The sequence below is a fragment of the Mustela nivalis genome (assembly GCF_964662115.1).
Source record: "Mustela nivalis genome assembly, chromosome: 8".
Taxonomy (NCBI): Eukaryota; Metazoa; Chordata; class Mammalia; order Carnivora; family Mustelidae; genus Mustela; species Mustela nivalis.
Window position 1 is genome coordinate 45,065,919 of NC_139027.1, and position 13,966 is coordinate 45,079,884.

The window sequence follows — 13,966 nt, forward strand, 5'->3', positions numbered from 1 at the left end:
GTTTACTTCTCTAGATTAGGGAAGTTTTCACCTATCACTTATTGCCAAATAATTTTTCTGCCCCTTTCTTTATGTTCTTCTTCTGGATCTCTCTCTAGGTTTCACTGAGTTCCCTTAATCTATTTTCATTTTTTATTAAACTTTTTTTTTCTTTCTCCTCTTCAGCTTCATTGTTTTCCATTATTCTGTCCTCCTGGTTGCTTATTTGTTCTTCTGCTTCCTCTATTCTACTGCTTATTCCATTTAGTATATTTCTAATTTCAGTTATTGAGTTCTTTGTCTCTGTGGTTCTTTTTTATGTTTATATCTCTTTGCTGAGGGTCTCACTGAGAACTTCCACTCACTCTTCAAGTCCAGTGAGTATCTTTATGATCACTACTTTAAATTCTCTAACAAGCATATTACTTATGTCCATTTTATTTAGTTCTCTTGCTGTGAATTTGTCTTGTCCTTTCATTTGGGATATATTCCTCTGTCTCCTCTTTTTGTGTAACTCTGTGTCTGGTTTTTTGTTTTTTTTTTTAAGATTTTATTTATTTATTTGACAGACAGAGAACACAAGTAGGCAGAGAAGCATGCAGAGAGAGAGAGAGAGAGAGAGAGAGAAGCAGGCTCTGCACTGAGAGCTCTGCACGACCTGAGCTAAAGGCAGAGGCTTTAACCCACTGAGCCACCTAGGCACCCCTGTGTCTGTTTTTATGTGTTAGGAAAGTCAGCTGCATGTCCTGCTCTTAAAAGTCATGGCCTTATGAAGAAGAAGTTCTGTGGTATCCTGTAGCACAATATCCCCAGTTCACTAGAACCCGGCATTTCAGGGATGTCACCTATGTCTGTTGCATGTACCATGCTGTTGTGATTGAGTTACATTTTCCTTCTGCCTAGTTGTCTGCAATGGCTTTCTTTGCCTATTGTGGGCAGGGTAGGGTCCCTGTGCTGTTAGTAAGCCAGTGTGGGGCCACTGAAGGGTCAGACCAGGCAGTTACTAGAGCTGCTGTTGCACTGAACTGTAAGGTGTTTTCTCTGTAATGTCCTCTGGGAAGCTTTTGTTGGTGGGCAGGACCTGCAGTCAGACCAGATGTCTATGCCCAGCACACTGTTGGGGCTGCAATCAAACTGATACATATAGCCTTGGGCAGGAGTCACTTTAGGGTAAGGCTGGTCTCTTTCAGGGCTGTGAGCACAATGCCATGGTCGTGGCTCTGCTTTGGAGCACTCCTGTGCAGGCTGGGTTGGATGGGCAGGGTGGGTCCACAGGAGTGTACAAGGGCAGGACACACTCTTAGCAAGTTACGTGGAGAGCATCTGTGCTTCCCTCATTCCTGCAGCTGGTCCTGTTTCTAGGCTTGGGGCTGAGGGAGGGAAATGTCGACTATAAGGTCTTTTATTCTTAGAGAAGTCTTCCAAAGATCCCTGCTTCTCCAGCACATGTTCTGAGATTAGTAAATAAATCTTCTTTCCATGTATCCCAGGAACTTTTCTGTTGATTTATGCTATATCTCAGCAGCACTATTTGTTAAGCTGTCTCTTTAAATGCAGTTTCTGAATGTCCTCTGGCTCTCCCAGAGCCAAGCTTCTGAGTTTTAAAGTTCCATGTGTTAAAACCAATGAATGTTAAGCTCCTCTGGTTTTGAAAGCCAAATGTTTTGGGGGTTTGGATTCTCAGTGTGGGTCACCCATGCCTGGGGTGCTTGGTGTCTGCTCCTGTCCCTTCTCTGTGCTTGCACCATCCCTCCCACCCATGGACAGTCTCATGGGTCACCTTGGTTCCTGATGGTCTTTGACCTTCCTAACCTCTTTGATGTGGCTTTTTCTCTGTGTTTCACTGTGGAAAGTCTGTTCTGCCAGACACTTCCTGGGTTATTTACACTGATGTGGGTGTTGCCTAAGTGTATCCATGGGATGAGTTGAATGCAGGATCCAGTCATCTTCTATAGGAGTCTTGTACCACTGACCATAGCTTGCATAGTCCAGCAAGAAGGAAGATTTCCTCTTCTTGGCAACAGCAAGCTTAATTGCACGGTCTTAAAGTGGAAAATTATATGATCAGATTATACATTGTTTCCAATGACCATTCTAATTGCCATTTAGAGAATGTAATAGGAAGTGAGCAGAACTGGGATTGGTGGATTATTTAGTAAGTGACCATGTTGGATTTTGGTGTGAAAGGACTTGGGTTTAGAACCAGGACTTTAGCAGCAGAGATGGAAAGAGGAGGGCATATTGGAGAAAAGAGAAACCAAGGAGAATTCCTAGGTGTGAGACAAGGGTTCAGGGGAGAGAGGCAGGCTGAAGATAGAAATTTGAGTTCAGAAAAGACATGTAGGCTGAAGATACAAAATTGTCAGTATATTGACAATACTGAAGGCCATAGAGATGGGTAGAATTAATTGGAGGAAAATGCAGAAAAAAGAAAAGAGGAGTACCAACTCTAAGCCCTGAAAAACACAAACACTTAAAGCTGAGGTAGATAAATAATAAGATAAAGCACAGACGGCAAAGTCACAACCAGGAAGCCAAGACAGCCGAATTACAGAAGGACTCGGAATTATGTCAGAATGAAAAAAAAAATAGCTGGTTAGATTTCCTATGACTTTTCCTGGCCTTCTTTCCTTCTTAATTATGTGAAAACAAAGCATATCTTTTGTACTTTTAACAGGATGACAAGAAACAGAAAAGCAGGTGTGCTGCCATGCCCCAATCCTAAATCTCAGATCTCTGACAAGCTTTAATTAGTTTGCTAGTTCAGGGCTCCCAAGTAAGTGCAATTCTGTCACTTTGTAGGCATGCTCACGCTCGGTAAAGTGGATTTTTTGGTCACTAGCTCAGATAAAGTTTCTATATTTTCCAAAGTAGTTTTGAGCAATTTTGTTAGCTAACCTCCCACATTTTCTTGCTTGAAATTTTGGAATTAGTATGCATAAGATTTTGTTCATTGTCCAGTTTCAAGCACATAAAAAATCATTTTTCTTTTCTGAAATTAATTTTTAAATTTAGTTTTAAGTACATTTTCCCATTTAAAATAGTTGCTGTTTGCTGAAATGGGAAGTGCAAGAGGAAAAATATTTTTAAGTTTTGAGTTTGTGGCCAAACAGAATAAAACAAACAGTTACTGCGAAGTTTGAGAATTCACATGCATTAACCACTTAGTAGGGAAAATAGGTTTTTAGTTTAGTTTATTCATTTGAATGTTAAGGAATTTGTTTATGTCATGTTTGCATGCAGCAAATATCTGGTGTGAGCAAGAATTATGTGATGCAAACAAGAAAACGAACTAATTCCTGGCTGTACAAATATATTCAGTTCTCTTTGGCTTGCTTCTTTTCCTCTTTTCTGTTTGCTTGTTTCAAGTTTTTATTTAAATTCTAGTTAGTTAACATACACTGTAATACTGGTTTTAGGAGGAGAATTTAATGACTCATCACTTACATACAACACCCAGTGTTCATCACAAGTGCCCTCCTTAAGCCCCATCACCTATTTAACTCACCGCCACCCCCCCCCACACACACACACACATACCTCCCCTCCAGCAACCTTAGCTTGGAATCTATAGTCAAGAGTTCACCCCTTACCCACCTTCAATTTAATCCTTTACTCTCTTCCCATTTTACTCTATCAATTCTCTATGGTTGATGTACTAGCAACTTGCCAATTCAATATTTTCAGTCCATATTTACCTTAGGAGCAGCAGACTCATTTAGTCTAATTCAAGCAAGGCCTTTTATTATGTGGTCTAAGTCTCTCTTTTTTTGTCTATAAAATGGAGAAAATAAAATTGACTTCACCAAGTTGACCCAAGGAGTAATGAAAACTCGTAGAAATATCTCAGATACTTTCAGATACATAGTTACTACTCAAGAAATATTAGGATTTCTCCTCCTTTTCTTATTAGAGGCTCTGGATTATCTATGGTTAGTTCTGTGCTAATGGAGAAGAGCTCCAACTAAAACAAGAGCAGTTAAAAACTGTCCAAAGAAATGACAAAACTCTAGGGGAAGTAATTTAGGAAATTTAGTTCAGCAACTTATCCATCCCTACAAGCAGGCCACAAGAAATCAGGATTGGTGAGTTTAATGAAGCGTGAGGGAAACCCTCTAAAACCCCCTTTCTCATGGAGAACAATAAATTAATAAACTGAGGTAGCATGTAGAGCACTCATTTCATAGCAACTTAGGACTTCTCTTTTATCCTCTACTAAATCAAATTTGTCTTATTAGCATTCATAAAATAATCACTGTATTTAAGTCAGAGATTATTGAAAGGGAATATTTTAATAGAAGAGAAGTTAGTTGCATCATTGTTAATATAGTTGGCCTGTATTCTAAAACCATATTAGATCATACTCCTTAACTTTTGTTGTCCTATGTTAATAAGAAGGAAATGGAGGCAGATGTTGTGTGTTAACTGTGACTACATTTATGCTAAACAAGGGGAAATGATGCCACGGTGCACTCAATAATTCTGATTTTCTGTAGTTGATTCTAAAGGTAGGGGGAGAATTGACACATCACATGGTACATGGTAGTGAGCGTTTGCCAAACACAAAAGACCCAGAGCTAGAGTAGTCACATAATCATTAACATCACATGCAATGATGTAACATCATCCATCAAATTAATGTTAATTTCAGGTTTTGTTTTTGTGGTTTTGGTACTTATTTTGTAACTTTCTTTATGAATACACATATGTGCATACATAATTCTATATTCATCCTACTTCAGGTCAGGATTTGGGAAAAATTTGTCTTGTTTTTTTTTGTTTGTTTGTTTGTTTGTTTGTTTAAAAGGGCTCCATACATTACTTAAGTTTCAAAACATGGCCAACACAGCTGGCCGTAAAACAAAAAGAGCATCATTCCCATCTGGTAGCAGACATCAAAATTTTGAACATAATCCCAAAACAGAAATTAATCTAACCCCACACAATATACTAGACAATTAAACTCTTATTTCAGAAGTGGCAAACACAATAACTACCAAGCAATTTACCATAAAAACTCAATTTGAAGAACTATTTCCAATATAATAACTAAATAAGGTATATGTAGCTACTGTAAAATAAAACAGAATAAAACAAAACAAAAATGCAACATTAAAAAAAAGTTAATATTAGGGGATAAAATAATATTTGCAAAACAATAAAATACTTTATAATCTTTCAATTAAATATTTATATATGTGATAAGTAAGCTTCTAAATCATAACCTTATTATTTCTTTGCAAATCCTATTTTTAATATAAAATAAAGAGATTTTTAAAATAAAATTTATGGTACTTTATATAGTTCATTCACACACAGAAACTTCTATTTTTTTTAAAGATTTTATTTATTTATTTGACAGAGATCACAAGTAGGCAGAGAGGCAGGCAGAGAGAGAGGAGGAAGCAGGCTCCCCGCTGAGCAGAGAGCCCGATGTGCTCGATCCAAGGACCCTGGGATAGTGACCTGAGCCGAGGGCAGAGGCTTTAACCCTCTGAGCCACCCAGTTGCCCCAGAAACTTCTATTAAAGACAGATAAGCTACAACATTTCTTTCAGACAAGGAAAATAGCATTCAAAAATTAAAATGGGATTGGTATGAAAATATTAAACAATAAAAATAGGAAAATACTTGGAAACAGAGTAATCAAGCTATATATAACATTGATCAAAGAAATAAACCAGTTTAAAGGAATTCAAAGCTTTTGCTTTTAGCACATCCTTTACTTTTTATACAATTTAAACTCTTTGACAAAGGTATACAATTTATTGTAATATTGTAGTGTCACCATGGAAACCACCCAACTATGTTAATATTTGAACCTCATGAATAAACCATGAATTAAGGTAGTTCTCAATAATGATATGCTCCAGACAGATGGGTATCATGAGACCTCATTTTATGCTTTCATTCTTCTGGTAGATTCATACAGAAAATACTCTATCTTAGAAACTATGTAAGACAGACTATGGGATAACATAAGAGGCACACTCTGGCTTAAGTCTTAGAAGTTACTTCAATTTTTAGTAACAGTTTATTTCTAGAATAATTCTCAGTTTATTTCTAGAATAATTTCTAGAATAATTTCCCCTGATTTTAAATTTAAATCTCATGACTTCCTAATTTTAAATGCACCAAGGAAATTAATTATAGTTGTAAGTTACACAGATGACTCCTTTAAGAAGATTAATATAACATATTAAAAAAAGAAAATCAAGTTTTTTTTTAATTTAACAATATTCTTAAGTATATGAAGTTCTAATTATTTAGCTTTTAAAATAGTTAATTTTTGAGGACAATTTTAAAGGACCTAGTTATAGAAGTCACCAGAGCCTAACCTAAAAGAGGCCCATAGACACTACTCAAAATAATACTGGAAATGATTAAAGAAAGGTTCTCTTATTAGGAGGGTCTTTCCTCATTACACCTATTTAGAACAGCTCATTAAACATCAATGGTATTCTTTTTTCCAAATGCTTATTGTTATTTAAGTTGCAGATCCATCTTTCTAAAAGGAAATAAGGAACTAAATTTCAGCAAATTCCATTCTATCCTATTGTGATAGACTGAGTTTCATTAGATTGCTTAAACTGAATTCCCAGTAACTTTAGAAGGTCCTGCTTAAGTAATCTTTCAGTAAATATAACACACAATTTATTTTTTTCTAAATCTGCATTAAAATATTTTTCTAAAGAAAATATCTAATGAATCCCTATTTTACACATGGCACCCGTTCTCTAATAACTGGAAAGCCATTACTACCAGGTAGTGAAGAACACAGCATTAGGAGCAAACTTGTATCAGGATAACATCAGATACTTCATCAATCACTTTAATGCACCATCTCATGTATCGCTTCAATAATCCTATTGGTTACAAATTATTATCTATAATTTACATTTGGTGACACATTAAGTAACATGTTCAAGTTATCACTGTGGATGCTGTACTTAAAATCAAACCTCCTTGATTCAAAGCTTGTGCATACATAACCTCTACTTCAATGGCATAAAAATAATTACAAATTTTCACATTAAATTAATTATAAGATTAATTTTCATTCTATATAGGAAAAAGTAATTGTCCTTATATATTTTTTCAGTTAAAAAGAGAATATTTTCCTGTTTTGATTTCTAGCTGCTTAGAACAAATGGAAACTTTATTTTTTAAATATTTATCTTCTATCTAGCCACGTAACCCCATTCTAATATTGATTTTTTATTACAATATCAGAAAAAGTGTTTTCTATGTCCTATTCCTATGTTTGCATGGTACATTCCTTTATTTTAAAAGTTTGACCCCATTTCTATTTAGACTTTTTAGTAGAAATAAGTGTAAAATTCTATCAAATGTCTTTTTTTTTTTTTTTAAATACTACACACTCTTTACTGTTTTCCCTTTGGTAACATTTTTTTCAAAACTGTGACACAAAATCACAATTAGCTTACTGACATTGGTTCAATCCAGATGCATAACATTTTCATCACTACAATAATCTCTCATGGTACCTTTATTCTAGCCATACCCACCTCCATTCCACCCTCACTCTGTCCTCAACTATAACCTTTTCTCCGCTTCTATAATTTTGGTATTTCAAAGCTGATACATAAATGGAATCATATAGTATCTAATCTTATGTGATTAGCTTTTTTTTCCTCTGGAGAGTCATCCAAGTTTTTGCATATATCAATAGTTGCTCGTTTTTATTGCTAAGCTATACTCTCAAATGCTTTTTAGCATCTAATGGTTTAATCAATTGAGCTACTGAAATATTTTTATTTATTTCCTCACAGTAGGCTATCATTATATTTCTGAAAAACTTCCTATTTTGTTACATGTATGCTGATCTTTGAACATACTGCTGGATGGTACTTGCTATATTTTATGAATTTTTGTTTTTTGTTTTTTGGTGTTTTTTGTTGCATTTAAACTCAGAAATGATATAGAACCATCATTGTCTTTTTGTAAAAAAAATGCTATTTTAATATCTTGAATTTTTAATAATAAAATTATGATTCTTAAAAAATGATCTTGAATTTTTAATAATAAAATTATGATTCTTGAAAAATGATCAAGGAGTTGTTTATCTTTTTCGATAGTTGGAATGGTAGTTTAAATAACATTGTGATTATCAGTTCTTTAAATGTCTAATAATATTTAGATATGCATCCATCTGTTCTGATGTTTTTTGATAACAGATCTTTAAATAGCCCACCAATATTTATATGCCTCATTCCAGTTTTCCAGTTCCTTCTGGAAATACTGTGGTAATTTAAAGTTTTCTAGGAACTTATTCCCTTCCCTTCCTGTAGGTTTGCACGTTTCATCAGAGTAAAGTTGCATATAATAGTCTACTATTGCTTCTTTTAACCTCTCTGTTCCTGGAGTTATTTATGCTTTCTCATTCAAAATCCTGTACATTTTTCTTTATATCTTTTCCATAATTTGTGTGTTGAAGGATTTTTATTGGCCATTTCAAAGAAGAATCAAATTTTGAATTTATTTAACTACTTTAACCTTTGTATTCTATTTTACTGATCCCAGTTTCCATTGTTAATTAAATTCTGTTCTAGTTTCTTTAGATGTTCTTCTTCTAATTTCTTAAGATGAACCCCTTGGTTTATTTTTTTATTTGTTAATAAAAAATGCATTTAAAGCTAACATTTTGTACTGAGCACAGCTTTTATTGGGTGTGTATATTTTGTTAGGAAGACATCAACTTTTTCATTAACTCATATATACTTTGTATATCCCTTTGGTTCAAGAGTTATCTAAGAGTGTTTCTTAATTTCTAATGTGTTATTTTTTAGTTTTCCAATAAAATTGCCTAATCAAGTATTTTAGCTTTCTAATAAAACTTAGTATCACAGGATGCAGCCTATTAAAAATTTTTACTTTTGGGGCACCTGGGTGGCTCAGTGGGTTAAGCCTCTGCCTTCGGCTCAGGTCATGGTCTCAGGGTCCTGGGATCAAGCCCCGCATCGGGCTCTCTGCTCAGCGGCGAGCCTGCTTCCCCCTCTCTCTCTGCCTGCTGCTCTGCCTACTTGTGATCTCTGTCTGTCAAATAAATGAATAAAATCTTTAAAAAAAATTACTTTTTGGAATTTATAAAAAATTTGGGCACCTTGTTCAAGAACTAACCTTTCTAAGATAAATCCTTTCTCATTTGAAATTTCATGATTTCCATAATATAAAGATTCTCCAAAAAGGATCTTGCCATCTCAACATTATAAGATAATATTCCACCTCATATATATTATGATCAAAATAAAATAGTTTTGTTGGACACTTTATTTATCAATAATAAATTCCTAATGTCATTTTTCTTATAATAGTGAATGAATTTGACAAAGAATGCTTAATTTCTGATATTTATTTCATTACTTATCTATTGCTATAAGAAAAACTAAGATGGGTATGAGCACACTACACCACTGAATGCCACTATAAACTTTATTCAACTTATAAAGGGGTGTGTGTATGTGTGTGTGTGACACAAATAGGGCCTTGATTTAGTTTTCTTTCTCAGTTCTACCTTTTTAAAAAAATGTTGCACAGGAGTTTATGTCCACTATTTTCTTATTTCTCCTTTCTGATTCATAACCTTCAAAGGTCAACAATCATATCAGTCCTATCATTAAGGTTTTATTCTAGGTGGAGGGAATGCTTAGATTTCATAGCAGAGCTATAAAATTAGAGGAAATAATAGAGATGCTTGTCTAAAAAGTCACATTTTTGAAAGAATCTCTCTCTAAGTCAGGGTAGGAAAACCAAAAAGAAAGATAAGCCATAGAGATACGAGAAGATATTAAAGGGCTGCCAAGACTCATTAGAGTGCTAAGTCACTATGTGAAATTCAAGGAGAGTTTTACATATTCTACTATAGTAAATGAACAAATACGAATTAGACATTTAATTGTCCTAACCTTTTTTTAAAGATTTTTATTCATTTATTTGACAGAGAGAGAGAAGTCACAAGGAGGCAGAGAGACTGGCAGAGAGAGAGGGGAAGCAGGCTCCCCACTGAGCAGAGAGCCCCACACAGGACTTGATCCCAGGACCCTGGGATCATGACCTGAGCTAAAGGCAGAGGCTTAACCCACTGAGCCACCCAGGCAATGTTTTTAATGCATTGCTTTTATCTGACAGAATTTACTTCCCTAGACTGAAAGATATGGAAAAAAAATAATTTTTTAAAATATTTTATTTATTTATTTGACAGAGATCACAAGTAGGCAGAAAGCAGGCAAGGGTGGGGGTAAGCAGGCTCCCTGCTGAGCAGAGAGCCCAAGGTAGAGCTTGATCCCAGAACCCTGAGATCATGACCTGAGCCAAAGGCAGAGGTTAAACCACTGAGCCACCCAGGTACCCCCTGGTATGCTATTCTTTAGAAAAATGAAATATAGAGTGAAATAGAATTACATAAAAATTTTAAGAAATAAAAATTAGATTATGTGTAATATTTTGTTTTCCTATGCCAGATTCATTTATATCTTTCTCCTTGACTTATACAGTGTTAGGTAATGGCTAACACAAGCCTGAATATATAGCCACCAAAACCAGAAAAATGAAAACTATATTTAATCAACATTTACTTTATACCAGTTATTGTATTTTAATTATTGTGCTTCATTTAATCTGTAAGATAAGGATTAAATATATTGATATGTAACCTGAAGGCAAAATTCTGAGGCTAGAAAAAGACATTCTGCTTTTAAGTAGGCTGAAGGAACTACATTTCAGACCAGTCTGACCTGACTCCAAAGTATCTCCTAAGCCAGTCTTTCTCATGCTTTCTATGATAAAAAGCCATATTTTTGTTATTCATTCTTGTTATTCATATTTTTGTATATAATACCTCATAAATCAAAGCCCTATAAAATACAACAAAATGAATGATTCAAAAATTTAAAGACAAAAAACATAAGTCTAAAAAAATAAGTCTAAAATTATTCAATTCAACAGACAAAATTATCCTATAAAATAGTCATAAAAATTTAAAAGCGCTTACTCTCCATTTCTGTGCTTATTGCAAACCAATAACAAACAATTCATGCATAGACCTTAGTCTACAGTCTATAATCTGAGTAGCCAACATCTTCCCATATCTAAGCACCTATCAGTACTAAGTGTTTCTTGAAGAAATTTTCATGGAGCTAACAAAAATCATGATTAACTGAAAAATGTACATAAATCTAATGAAATGGTTTAACAATTACTAACAAAGATACCCATTTCCTACATCTGAAAACTTGTGAGTATGTTATCTTCAGAAACAAAGGGACTTTGCGGATGTGATTAGTTTAAAGATCTTAAGAGGGAGAGATTATCTTAGAATATCTGGGTGGCTCCAATGTCATCGCAAGGAACCTCATTAGAGAGAAGTCGGAGAGTCAGAGGAGAAGGTAAGATGGTATAAGCTGATGTCAGAGGAACAGTTGAAAGTGGAATGCTGCTGGCTTTATAGAAGGATGAAACCCCCACAACCAAGAAATGCAGGTTCCCACCATATAATGAAAAAGGAAAGGAATGTCCTCCTTACAGAACACAGCCCTACCACACTTTGATTCTTAGTTATGACCTCTGAAACTACAGAATAGTAAGTCTGTGTTTCTTTGACCTACTCAGGTTGTAGCAATTTGTTATAGTGGCAATTGGAAACATACATTCTAGGGAGTAGGGTGCGGCTATTACAAACTTCTAAAAAAGTGGAAGTGGCTTTGGAATTGATAATGGACAGATATTAGAAAAATTTAAAGAATGTTAATAGAGAAATCCAATGGCCTTGCACTGACTCTTAGTTAAAACAGGGATAGTAAAGGCCTTGCTTGCAAGGACTCAGAAGGAAGCGAGGAGCATGTTAGAGAAAGCCTCTCTCATCTGAGAGGATATCTAAATCATGATAAGAAGACTGAATTAACACAGATGTTAAAGGAGATTCTGGAGAAGGCTCAGAAAAAAAAATGAATGTGCTATTGGGAAATGCAAGAGAGAGTGAATGAAAGCTTGGACGAATTGTATCTTAACAATTATATGGAAATCAGAATTGTACAGGATGAACCTAGATATTTAGTCAAGGAGTTTTCCAAGCACGGTGTGGAAGGAGTGCCCTGGTTTCTTCTCCCTGCTTGTAGTAAAATGTGAGAAGAAAGAAAGAAATTGAGAGAACTGTTAAAAGAACCAGGACTTGATGATTTGGAAAATTCTCAGCCTATGTAAATTGCAAAAGGCACTAAAATTAGAAAACTCACTCTCAGAAAGCATGCCCTGGAGAGAAAGCCAATTGTTGAGTCTAGATAACCTTTGGCTTGTGCCTTGGAAGGACTGAAAGCTCAGAGTTATCAGTCACACAAATTGCTTCTCTGAAGAGATTAGGCATGTGATTCATGGATGGCTTTGACCATTTCAGCAGAGGCCCAAAATAGAGATGGGATTATCTGGCAATATTCTGTAAAGTAGCCCCTTTTCTAATACAGTGAATCCCAGAGAAACACAGGGGAGAACCGCAAGGGGTGCCTGGCAGGCTCAGTCAGTTAAGCGTCTGTCTTCAGTTGAGGTCATGATTCCAGGATCCTGGGATGGAGCCCTGTGTCGGGGCCTGCTTCTCCCTCTCCTTCCCACATGTGTTTTCTCTCACTATCTCTGCATCTGTCTGTCTGTCTGTCTCTCTCTCTCTCTCAAATAAATGAACAAAATCTTAAAATTTAAAAAGAAGAAGAAGAAGAAGAATGTTTATCAGTAGAAACACTGCCAGTTGTTCCCAAACTTTCAAGTCTAAGGAAATTTGCCCAGCTGGATTTCTAAATTGCTTGAAGCTGATAATCCTTTTTTTTTTTTTCCACTTTTTCCCTTTTGTAGTGGGACTATCTATACCTATTTTGTTTTTCCTGTGCATCTTATCCCAATGCATTTTGGGAATATATATCTATAGATATATAGTCATATATATATACACACATGTGCGCGTATATATGTGTGTTTGTGTGTGTGTGTCTATATATATATTATATATATATAATATATATATAGATTTCTAGTTTCACAGGTAACAGAGAGGAATTATGTTCAAGAATGGACTATAATCAGAGCCCTACCCACACCTACTTTAGATGATTTAGATGACAAGATTTGGAATTCTTTTTTTTTTTTTTAAAGATTTTATTTATTTATTTGACAGAGAGAGATCACAAGTAGGCAGAGAGGCAGGCAGAGAGAGAGAGGAGGAAGCAGGCTCCCTGCTGAGCAGAGAGCCCGATGTGGGACTCGATCCCAGGACCCTGAGATGATGACCTGAGCCGAAGGCAGCGGCTTAACCCACTGCGCCACCCAGGCGCCCAAGATTTGGAATTCTTAAGCTGATGAAATTTTCATGAGATTTTGGACTTGAAATTATTCTATAATAGGTTGAGGTGTTGAAGAATCTCAGGATGTGGTAAATGTGTTTTCCACATAGAAAGGATGTGAATTTGGGGGTGGGCAGAGGGCAGATTCTGCTGAGCTGAATAATGACCCCCAAAGATGTCCATGTCCTAATCCCTGGAAACTGTGATTATGTTATCTTAAATGACTATTATTTGGTTAAGGATCTTGAGATTATCTTGGAGTATTTCAGTGGGCCCAATGTAATCAGAAAGTCCTTTCAAGAAGGAGGTATGAGGAGATGTTAGGACAGAAGCAGAAGTCAGAGTCAGAGATTTGAAGATGTTGCATTGCTGGCTTTGATTATGGAGGAAGAGGCAAGAGAAGACAAACAGACTTCAGAAGATGCAAAAGACAAGGAAGGGCATGCACTTTCTGCCAGAGCCTCTACAAGGAATGCAGCTCTGCCAACACCTTGACTTTAGGATTTCTGACCTCCAGAACCATAAAATAATAAATTTGTGATGTGATTAGATATTTAGTCAAGGAGTTTTGCAAGCAAGGCCTTTACTATCCCTGTTTTAACTAAGTGGTAACTTATTACAGCAGCTCTAGAAAACCAGTATGG

General features: G+C 35.5%; 1 protein-coding gene across 5 annotated transcripts in view; it reads right to left on the minus strand.

Moving 5' to 3' along the window:
- The window catches only part of CTNNA2 (catenin alpha 2), a 1,136,651-nt gene that overhangs the window by 980,607 nt on the left and 142,078 nt on the right, over positions 1-13,966 (minus strand). The window lies entirely within an intron of this gene.